The sequence below is a fragment of the Rattus norvegicus genome, chromosome 14 (genome assembly GCF_036323735.1).
Source record: "Rattus norvegicus strain BN/NHsdMcwi chromosome 14, GRCr8, whole genome shotgun sequence".
Lineage (NCBI taxonomy): Eukaryota > Metazoa > Chordata > Mammalia > Rodentia > Muridae > Rattus > Rattus norvegicus.
In genome coordinates this window covers 86,042,968-86,053,527 of record NC_086032.1, presented here as the reverse complement: position 1 = coordinate 86,053,527, position 10,560 = coordinate 86,042,968, and the positions used below count along the sequence as shown (strand labels likewise).

Genomic DNA, 10,560 nt, shown 5'->3' with positions numbered 1-10,560 from the left:
ATCCCTTCCTCTGAAGAGCAGTGATTCCTGAAGATCCACTGGTGACGCGACCAGTGTCCTGCACGCCTGCTCATATCTCCCTAGCTGCGTACCACCAACCGACCAGAGACAAATTCGAGCTTGTTTTCAACTCCCAAACTCCCTGCCAGTCTCCCGCACAATAAAGCTTCCTCTTTCAGGCAAAACCCCAGTGCTATAGCATAGGTTTCTCTGTGCATCAAGCGAAAGGCTTTGCTCAATAATAGGGAGAAAAATGAGAGCCTTGGAACGTTTAACAACCACAGTTACTCAAAACACATTCAATTTCTTAAACCCCATGACCCCACAGTAATTCTGAAAGACGAGGTGGGGAAAACCTGCTGGAACCAAACAGCACACCCACTTTTTCCTCCGCAGATGCACAATAGGTTGGGAAACAAGTAGGTCTAAGTGAAGCCCCCCGCGGAGGAATCCACATTTCAGGGCGGAGCCAGGCCCAGGCAGCCAAATAAAGCCAGCCGCAGTGCAACAGCCATAGAATACGAAAATCCATTTTCTGTATGAGAGAGTCCTCCTACACGCTTAAAACAGACTTCAGACTCCAGGCAGAGAAAGGTCTTCCCTGCACCCCAAACAGTCAGGACTCCCGCTGGCGTCCTCTAACTTGACACCTTTCCCCTGTGCTCTACCAGGAAGTAGCGTGAGCATCACACAGGTCAACCAGGAGTTTAGGGCCAAAGCTGTTCCTCCTCCCACTTCAGACGCCAACCACAAGTTCCCTCATCAGTTCTCTCACCCGTGCTTCTGAACAACTGGTTCCTAGTCATTGGCTTCCCACAAGCCTGTCCTTGAATTCAGGTAAATTCCCTCATTGGAGGCACTCACAGGAAGGAGCTGCTCACACACCTCACCTCCCGGGGGTGGGGGTGGGGGATGCAGATGCGTGAATCACCCTCGCTTAAGAAACAGAGACCCTCCCCCGGAATGGTATTTTCATCTATTCAGAAAAGCGAAGACAAATTCAAAACCAAAACTGAATACCAAGAGCGCACGTTTGTTTGGTGGCCAAAAAGAAGCAGGAGCCTAGATTAGCTTCTCAACCCATGCAGGGTACGGAGTCATGGCAACTGGGCAGAAGAAACTAGAAAGAGATATTCATTAGGATCTCAGGAGAAGGGCGGGCGGCAGGTTTTCTAGGAATCCATGCACCCACACCCCATTTTCTGTCTTTATATGGGCCTCCTCAGTTGTTGCCATGGAGACAATAAACTGTAATGATGATGATCTGTATGTCCTGCATAGAAATTAGATGATAATGAAACCTGAAATCTCTTACAGGTCATTTGGATAGCCATCTTGTCCCCAGGTGCCTTTAGCCTAGCGCTGTGAAGGACTCTCAGACCGTCCTTGTTAAAAAAAAAAAAAAAAGTAACAGTTTCCCTGTACCATTCCAAACATATGAGTTTCTGGTTGGTCCTCCTGTGGTGGTTTGAATAGGAATGGCCCCAACGAGTTCCTATATTTAAATGTCCTGTCCTTAGGGAATGGTGATATTTGAGAGGGGTTAAGAGGTGTGGCCTTGAATGCCAGCAGCAAACCACTGAACTGAGAACGGGACCCCCGTTGAAGGAATCAGAGAAAGGACTGGAAGAGCTTGAAGGGGCTTGAGACCTCATATGAACAACAATGTCAAGCAACCAGAGCTTCCAGGGACTAAGCCACTACCCAAAGACTATACATGGACTGACCCTGGGCTCCAACCTCATAGGTAGCAATGAATATCCTAGTAAGAGCACCAGTGGAAGGGGAAGCCCTTGGTCCTGCCAAGACTGAACCCCCAGTGAACATGATTGTTTCGGGGAGGGTGATAATGGGGGGAGGATGGGGAGGGGAAGCCCATATAGAAGGGAAGGGGGGGGCTAGGAGGATGTTGGCCCAGAAACCGGGAAGGGGAATAACAATCGAAATGTAAATAAGAAATACTCAAGTTGGGGCTGGGGATTTAGCTCAGTGGTAGAGCGCTTACCTAGGAAGCGCAAGGCCCTGGGTTCGGTCCCCAGCTCCGAAAAAAAGAACCAAAAAAAAAAAAAAAAAAAAAAGAAATACTCAAGTTAATAAAGATAAAAAAAAAAAAGAGGTGTGGCCTTGTTGGAGTGGGTGTGGCCTTGTTGGAGTAGGTGAATCACTGGGGACGGACTTTGGGGTTTTAAAAGCTCAAGACAGGCCCCATGGCTTTCTCTCCCTGCTGCCTGTGGATCCAGACGTAGAACTCTCAGCTAGCTCTCCAGCTCTGTGTCTACCTGCATGCCACCAGGCTTCCTACCATAATGATAATGGACTAAACCGCTGAAACTATAAGCAAGCCCTAGTTAAATGATTTTCTTTTTTTACAAGGAAGGTCTGAGAGTCCTTCACAGCGCTAGGCTAAAGGCACCTGGGGACAAGATGGCTGTCCAAATGACCTGTAAGAGATTTCAGGTTTCATTATCATCTAATTTCTATGCTAAAGGACATACAGATCATCATCATTACAGTTTATTGTCTCCATGGCAACAACTGAGGAGGCCCATATAAAGACAGAAAATGGGGTGTGGGTGCATGGATTCCTTTATAAGAGTTGCCTTGGTCATGGTGTCTCTTCACAGCCATAGAACACTAAGACAGCTCCTCCTCTCTGCCCTCCCTCTCTGCCCTCTTAAGTCCACCTATCTCCCTCTACTTTCATATCAAATGTGTCCTAGTACCACCCTCACATCACCGTTCTTTAAGATACATGTTACTTGGATTAGTAAGTAGCCTTTGAAGCCATTGGAGGTGGAACCCTCGCTCATGCTGGATTTTGGACCTCAGGTCCCTTTTTTCTGATGGCAATAGAAAAGAAAATACCACGACTAACACAAGAGCACAAACCTTCAGTCTCAGCACTCGGGATGTGGAGGCTGGCAGACCTAGGTAAGTTCAAGGTCAGCCTGATGTGTCTAATGAGGTAGGCCAGCCAGGGATGCAGACTGAGGTTCCTCTCTCAAAAATCAAATCCCAAAGTCCTTCCTTAACTATGGGTTCCTACACAACTAAAACTTTATATAATTCCAACATGTGACGACACAGAATAATTTTCTTATTCCAGTAGGAAAGAACTGAGAATGAATGAGGACCACAAAGCACATCCAGAATCCAGCAGGGGAAATCAATCCTACAGCTTGATGTGCAGAGTCCAGGGCTAAGCTGGGTTCCAAAGGGCTTGGGTAGCCCTCCCTACTGGGCTCATTCGGCTTCTTTCTTGAGTTTAGGGCAACTCCACTCTGTCATCGAACTCTTCGGTATCCTGGGGTCTCCACAGTAACTGAGGCTTCATCTTCACAGTTTCACTCCGTGATCTCTCAGGACCCCTGCGGTGCCAGTCCTCAGCTGCTCTCCATAACCTCCTCAATCTGGTGTCTTTCGTGCCTTCAAAACTGCTACTACCTGGGTGATATGCCTATATTACCCATACTGCTGTAGCTGATGATGTAACCTGTCCCCTTGGGACTGCGGCTGTAGTGGCTTCTGGATGCTGACCCTGAGAAGACACTTTCCTATTGTCCAAGGGAAGGCACACATGAAGCTTCACTTCAGTGACGCCAACCTCTTTGACAATCACAGATGCTTCTTCAGACCCAGGCTGGTCAAAAAAGCAGATTCTTAGACAAATTGTCACATGGAACCCTCATCTTGTTCCTAACAGAGCCATTGTTTCTTCCTAAAAGCCGCATACACCAGGCCTCCACTGTCTGTATCTCTCACCAGTCTCATCTTCCAGGCTTGCACCAAAATGTTCCATTAATCTCCCAGACTTCAGTGGTTTCTCTAGGCCGATTTATCAAACACTTACACATCCATCCTACAAAAATAGTTTAAAGGCTTAAAAGCCATATGGTCAGTTTTATCACAGCAATGACCCTACTTTCTTGGTACCAATTTCTGTCTTAGCTTAATTTCAGTTGCTGTGATAAAATACCCTGACCTCCCAAAAAAAACTTTAGGGAAGAAAAGGTTTATTTTTGTTCACAATTTTGGTTCGCAGTTCATCACTGTGACAGTCACATTGCATCCACAAGAGTAGAGATAAATGAGTACATGAATATTCATGTGGTTGATTGCTTGTGCTCAGCTAAATTTCTCCACTCTTGTATAGTTCAAGACCCTCTACCTAGGGAATAGTACTGCCCACAGTGGGCTGAGACTTCCTACATCATTTAATTAAATCAAGACAGTCCTTCCCCTTCACACACACACACACAGACACACAGACACAGACACACACACAGACACAGACACACACACAGACACAGACACACACACACACACACAAACACAAACACAGAGCTAGCCAAATGTAGAAAAATCTTTCATTGAGACTATTCCTTATTTTAAGTTGTGCCAAGTTGACAATTAAAGTTAACCCTCTCAGATGTCAATATTTCAGTCTCACGTCAGAATTTCTTCTTCGGGAGATGACAATATTTGTTCATAAGGTCTTCAACTATTATATGGGGCCTGCCCACAATACAGAAAGCGATCTGATTTACTCAGTTTATTAATTGAAAGTACCGATTAGTAGAAAATACCTTCATAATAATATCTAATAGGAACGATTAGGCACTACGGCCTAACCAAGTTTATACATAAAGATGAACACCAATAGACATCTTAAACCCATCTAAGTTCCAAATAAAAATAATAAGAAGATTATATTTCATTCCTGAAGACCTCGGGTCTTTTGTAGTCCTCGATTCAGCGCCAAAAAGTGTTCACTATTACTAATGACAGGACATGGTAGTACTGAGACAGCCTAGATGATCTCCCTATTGCAAACAGTACTTCTCACATTCTTTACAGAGTAATCATCCAATTTCCCCTTGGTAATCTGGACCAGTCACTTCCACCTACTCCTTTCTTATAAATTCAGAGGAGAGGCGTGAAGAGCTCAAAGCAGGTAGGTAGCAGACTTAACCTCAAGTTAAATGTAGTCACTTTTGTGCCTACTGGTAGAGTCATTCTTCTCTTTAAAACTAAGGCCCCTATGCTAAAAGAGAATGATGTTTGGGGAGACAGAAGTTACTTGGTATAATAATGGGTGACTGTAACTGCATACTCACCCCTTAATTCCTGGACCCTTAATTCCTGACTGTGAGAGGGAGAGCACACATATTGGACTGAGAGCACATGCAGCTTCTCAACTGAACTTTGTCTCAACTCTGAAAGGTATAGCCACCTAACTGTCGCCGGAACTGTATCATTAAAAGGCAACTACCATTCTAGCAAGCCGGCTCTTCCAGGATCCAAGGAAACACAGTGAGATCCGAGAATTTCATGAGCATGGGTACACTGTTTGACTTTCCTTGCTCTGGGGTGAACTTCTTGATCGGATCATTGCTGTACAGAACACCATCACTGCACATAAGGCATTCTGCAAGTCCACAGATGGTGGTTTTGGCAGAAGCATTGCATGCAGGAAAGGCAAACCCATACCCAGAGTGTTTATTTCAGTCAGAACAAAATGCTTCCCTTTCCCGGGATGGAAGTAGCCAGATATAATCACCCTGCCAACAGGTAGATGACTGGTCATCCCAGGTCACCATTTGTGGGATAGGAAGTCAGTTTCTGCTGCTCACAGAGCAAGCAGGCACCACAGCCATGTCAGACGTAGACGGTTAGAAGGAGCCACATTGCCAAGCCCATGTGCACTGTTCCCCTCTGCAATAAGAGGAGTTTCAGTTATGAACCTGAGAGGTGACAACAGGGAAGCTGGGTGACAGGTATCCATAGAAAGGGTATCCTAGCCACTTAACTATTGAAACTCTCCTCTGCCAAGGCCACACTCTGGTGAGAATCCATATTGTTCACAGACGTCTTCACGGTCCTTTCCCGGTCAAAGAAGTCTTTCCACACACCTGTCTTCTAGAGGTCCTTATCACGGAACTTCACGTCGGGTTCTTCCCAAGAATGCAATCCTTCAGCCAAGCCGTTGGCCCTGGCTCTTTGACTCATACACAATCGTATCATCGTGATCAGCAGTACAGATGTCACTCTTATAAGAGAAACATGATTTCTCATGTGTGGGCTGGATTGAGTGACTCCTCTAAAACCAACCTACTTCATGAGGGAAGCATTTCCACACCACTAAATAAAAGCAGAAAAGCTAAGGCGTTTACACAAACAGAATTTCTCCAGAGACTTCAAGTTTTTCTCTCCCCGCAGGGAGCTACCCGTTCCTAACAGGAAGAGGATGTTTGTTTTCAGGTCCCACTTCTATCTGGAGAATATTGCTGCCCTGCCCCACTTGTGCTTGCTGGGATCAAACAACAGAAGCAGAAAAAAAAAAAGACAGTGTTGGTCAGATGATCTAACAGGACACCCAGTCTTCCAAGAGGACAATCCCCAAATCTGTCACTACTGTGGAAGACTCAGAGGCCAGTATCCCCTTCACCCAGGTGAGAGCACCAAGGTCCACACTGGGAACGATGATTCCCTGGGATCAGTTGAAAGTTAGTGAGAGTCTCAGGATCAGAAGCCACACTTCACGTGGTATGTGCGTGGCCATCCAACATGAATTGTGCATTTTGTATTGGTTACTTTTCTCATTGGGGGACCAGATAACTGACTTTAAAACAAAGCATCTTATGGGAGGGACTCTGCCAAACCATAAAGTCCATCACAGTGGGAAGATTTGATGGCAGAAACAGTCTGGTCCATAGCATCAACCAGGAAGCAGAGAAAGGGAACACCAGTGTTCGGCCGGCCTTCTCATTTTCCCTCCTGTATTCAGTCTAGCCCCCAACTCCATTAAATGATGCTTCCACTACAGGATGTAGTTTCTTTCCTCTATTAATTCTCCCTGGAAACTCCTTCCCAGACACATGTAGGCATGTATCTCTTAGGTGATTCTAAATGCAGTCGAGTTGAGTAAAGATTGCCCATCATGCATTTCTCACAACACAGACCAAATGCACATGGCTGCCAAGAGCAGAGGAGCTGAGGCAGTGGCTCAAGATTCCACTCTCCCTGTTTGCTGGATGCGTCATTCAGTCTGCATCTGCTAGCCCCCACCACATCTGGTGGTGTAGAAGAGTGAGAGTAAGGGATTATGGCCAGGTAGGACCTTCAGAGTCAACGTCTCAGTGGCCTAATCCGTTTACCTAGGCCCCACTTCCTGACACATTCATTACCTCTCCAAACAGCACTGCCAGCTCCTGGCCCAGGGTTCAACATGAGCCTATGGGGGGGGGACACTCATATTCGGACCATAACAATGGCTGTATGTGAACATAGGGTCTTTTAAGAGATGGTAGAGTCAAAATGAAGTCACTAGTGTAGACCCTAATCCAACCTGACTGGTACTCTTATGAGATGGAGAGACCTGAATGCAAACACTCAGGCAGGAGCAATCACAGGAGGACATGGGCAACATTGCAATCCATAAGCCAAGGAAAGGACAACTCCTGTCCACATCTTGACCCTCTACAGCCGAGAACACATTTCTGTGGGTTAAGGCCCCAACCCGTGACTGTTTACTATGGTCTTACCAGCAAGTGACCACACGTTGAATTCACCAAGGATTCTGGGTAGAAGTAGACATCCCCCCACCTTCAAAGAGCAAGACCGGTCAGGCTCAGGTATGGGCTCTTATGGCAGAAACCCCAGCTTTAACCAACATGGTGGGCCTCTGATTATTTCAGGCAGTTTGTATTCCCTGGGTCTAATTCTGTTTGCTTCTAGGGAACAATTGGAGGAGTTTGCACAGCTTTCAAAGGTCAATTTGGAACACAAATAACTGATTTATGTAATTAGCCACGTGCAATTACATGGCACTCCATCAAGTGGCTTTCTCATGAACCAGATTGGCACCACCTGATCCTTATAAACATAAATAGATCAGGTTGTTAAGTAACAAGTAATTAAAAGGAGCACATGATATTCTCTCTGGGTAACTCAGACTACCCACGTTTAATCTGGTTTCTGTACTGCTCAGCCAAATCAGAGAGAGGCGGAGCGAGGCTTTCAAAATTCTGTGCTAGAGCACTCTGTTGAATCCAAATGGTCTGGGAGCCGTCTTGTGATCCCAGCTGTCTTGGTCCATCCGACTGCTGTAACAAAAAATACCATGGATTGGATAATATAGTTAGTGGGAATTTCTTTTTGGTTCTGGAGGCTAGGAAGCCCAATACAGGCATGGACGGATTTGAGATCTGGTGAGGGCTGATCCATAGATGGTACTCGTCGTTTCCTCACAAGGCAGAAGAACAAAAGAAGGGAGAGGACTCACACAGGCCCTCAGCCTCACAAACATTTCAGCTCACAGCACCAGCCAAAAGGAACAGGAAGCTGTGAATGTCTGTACCACGATGGTAGTGTGCCCAGATTTGTTCCTTGGGGAAGGAAATCTAGTGTTCTTTAAAAAAAAAAACCTATTTTTATTTTATTTTTAAGTGAGTGTCTGTGTCCGTGATAACATGAGTACCCGCAGGCTGAAGGTATTGGATCTCCCGGAAACTGGAGATATGAATGGTTGTGAGCCACCCATTACAGATGCTAGAAATCAAGCTCAAGTCCCCCACAAGAACAGCAAGTGGCCCTTAACCAATGAGCCATCTCCCTAGCTGCAGAATCCAGGATTCCTAAAGTAAACATTAGAAAAATGCAGATAACATTATGACCAAGATAGGCAACGTCGTCTATATAAGAACTTTATGAAAGTTGTTAACAAAACAAAATAGATCTGAATATTTAAGTTGTCTAAGGGCCTGCCTGGAAAGCCTAGACCCTAAGAAAACACAAATGACTCCTGAGAGTATGATGGGTTGTGAATCCCATTAGTGAGCAAGGGGAACGTAGGCTGAGGAGACACCTCCAGCCGTCCCCACGTTGAGAGATCATGTAAAAGTCCATACTGCATTTGGTCTTACCTGGAGGGCCTCCTCTTTACTTTGGTTTACTCTTAGAGTCAGTATGTTTGTGTACATTTAAGGTACACAACACAGGATTATAAGATTATACAGAGTAATGTATGTTGTGGTTGTGTAATATCAATGGAATTAACATATCCTTCTCAGTTTCTCCTTTCCCCTGTGGGAAGAGACGAGCTACCATGGACTGAGCAAAAGTTTGCAATGGGGGGGGGGGGGGGGAACGGCACAGTCCTGTGTTGGGCCCTAGCTTGGGCCCTAGGTGTTTGGACTTGTTAGCCAAGCTCTATGCTACTTTGTATCCTTTGTGCAATGTCTACCCACCCTCCCCCAACACACACAGACATCCAGGTAACCACTGTTAGAAGGAAGCTGCCTATGAAGTCTTTTTGATATCTCTCTCTCTCTCTCTCTCTCTCTCTCTCTCTCTCTCTCTCTCTCTCTCTCTCTCTCCCTCCCTCCCTCCCTCCCTCCCTCCCTCCCTCCCTCCCTTCCTCCCTTCCTCCCCTCCTCCCCCACCCCATTCTTCCTCTCTGCCCTCATTGGAATTACCAGTCTGACTCCCAAGCTAATCTGTCTACTTTGACCCATGGATCTGGTGACAGCTTGGTTTCCCCCAGGTGGCACTGTCATGGATGAACCCCTGCCATAAGCCCAGATTCCCTTAAAACAGTTCAGAGGGAGACCAGCCCCAGCCCCAGCCCGAGCTATGCCTGCCTGGCCCAGAGCCCTAGAACCCATAAATCCAGTACTGCTAGGAAATGTATTATCTTACTGGCCAGAGAGAGGCACGCACCCTATACTGGCCTTCCTGTGTCGTATTCCCTGTTTCATTTCGGTTTTACCTTTGGTTTAGACAGAAAGTTAAAGCACCAACCTGTTTTGCTGTGTCGACTGATGAGAACTTGGTTTTGTTTCTTTTAATTTTATAATCAATCAGAAATTATTCATGGAGCTCTCAACTGCAGTTCCAGAAAAGCTCATGATGGTTCTAAATGGGACCTGTTAAAAATAAAGATATGGGCTGGCCCTGCCCCCTCATTGGCTGCGGCACCAGAAGACAACCCCCCCCCCCACTCCTTGACAGCTGCAACACTCAGAAGAACAGGTCCTGCCCCAGGCCTGGGTAGCACAGGAGAGCTGGCCCTGGTAGCGGGGGAGGGGGGAAAGAGGTGAGGCAGCTGGAGGGTGCGAGCACAGGAGAGCTGGCTTGCCCCCATCAATGCCCAGCAGTGATGTGAGTGGAAGAGATGGGCCTCCCCCCTCCACTCTCGCTGTTGCCTGTGGCAGAGAGAAGAGCTGACCCTGAGGTCATGAAAATGGGAGAACCTGCCCTGCCTGTACTTCCAGAGCCTGGCGTGGCCCTTGTGGGGACAGATTGACCTGGTTTCTGTCCCGGGACAGGGTCCCTGGGTGAGCATCCACCAGTGTCAGTGGCTGCTGTGGGCCTAAGGCTAGTTTGTATAATAACGTACATATTTCACTCGTCCTCCCTGTCTACATTTATGACTCCATGAGAATTAGAAACAGTACAAGTCCAGGAGTCGAGGGTGTGCCTGTGTCTCTGCAAAATGGTAAATGCTGGGACCTTGAGGACAGTCCTAGAGGCTATGGGAAAGAGCTCTAGATACATGAG

The 10,560-nt window shown here is 46.6% G+C and overlaps 2 long non-coding RNA genes across 2 annotated transcripts; one reads left to right on the top strand and one right to left on the bottom strand.

The window, feature by feature from the left end:
* Positions 1-415: 415 nt before the first annotated feature.
* Positions 416-7,957, top strand: LOC120096657 (uncharacterized). The gene is made up of 3 exons (XR_005493407.2): positions 416-837; positions 2,830-2,931; positions 5,868-7,957. It is a non-coding gene; the product is annotated as an uncharacterized LOC120096657 (long non-coding RNA).
* Positions 7,936-9,920, bottom strand: LOC134481780 (uncharacterized). Its single transcript, XR_010057581.1, has 2 exons — positions 9,802-9,920; positions 7,936-8,105 (listed from the first exon to the last, which is right to left on the bottom strand). It is a non-coding gene; the product is annotated as an uncharacterized LOC134481780 (long non-coding RNA).
* Between the last annotated feature and the right edge of the window lie 640 nt (positions 9,921-10,560).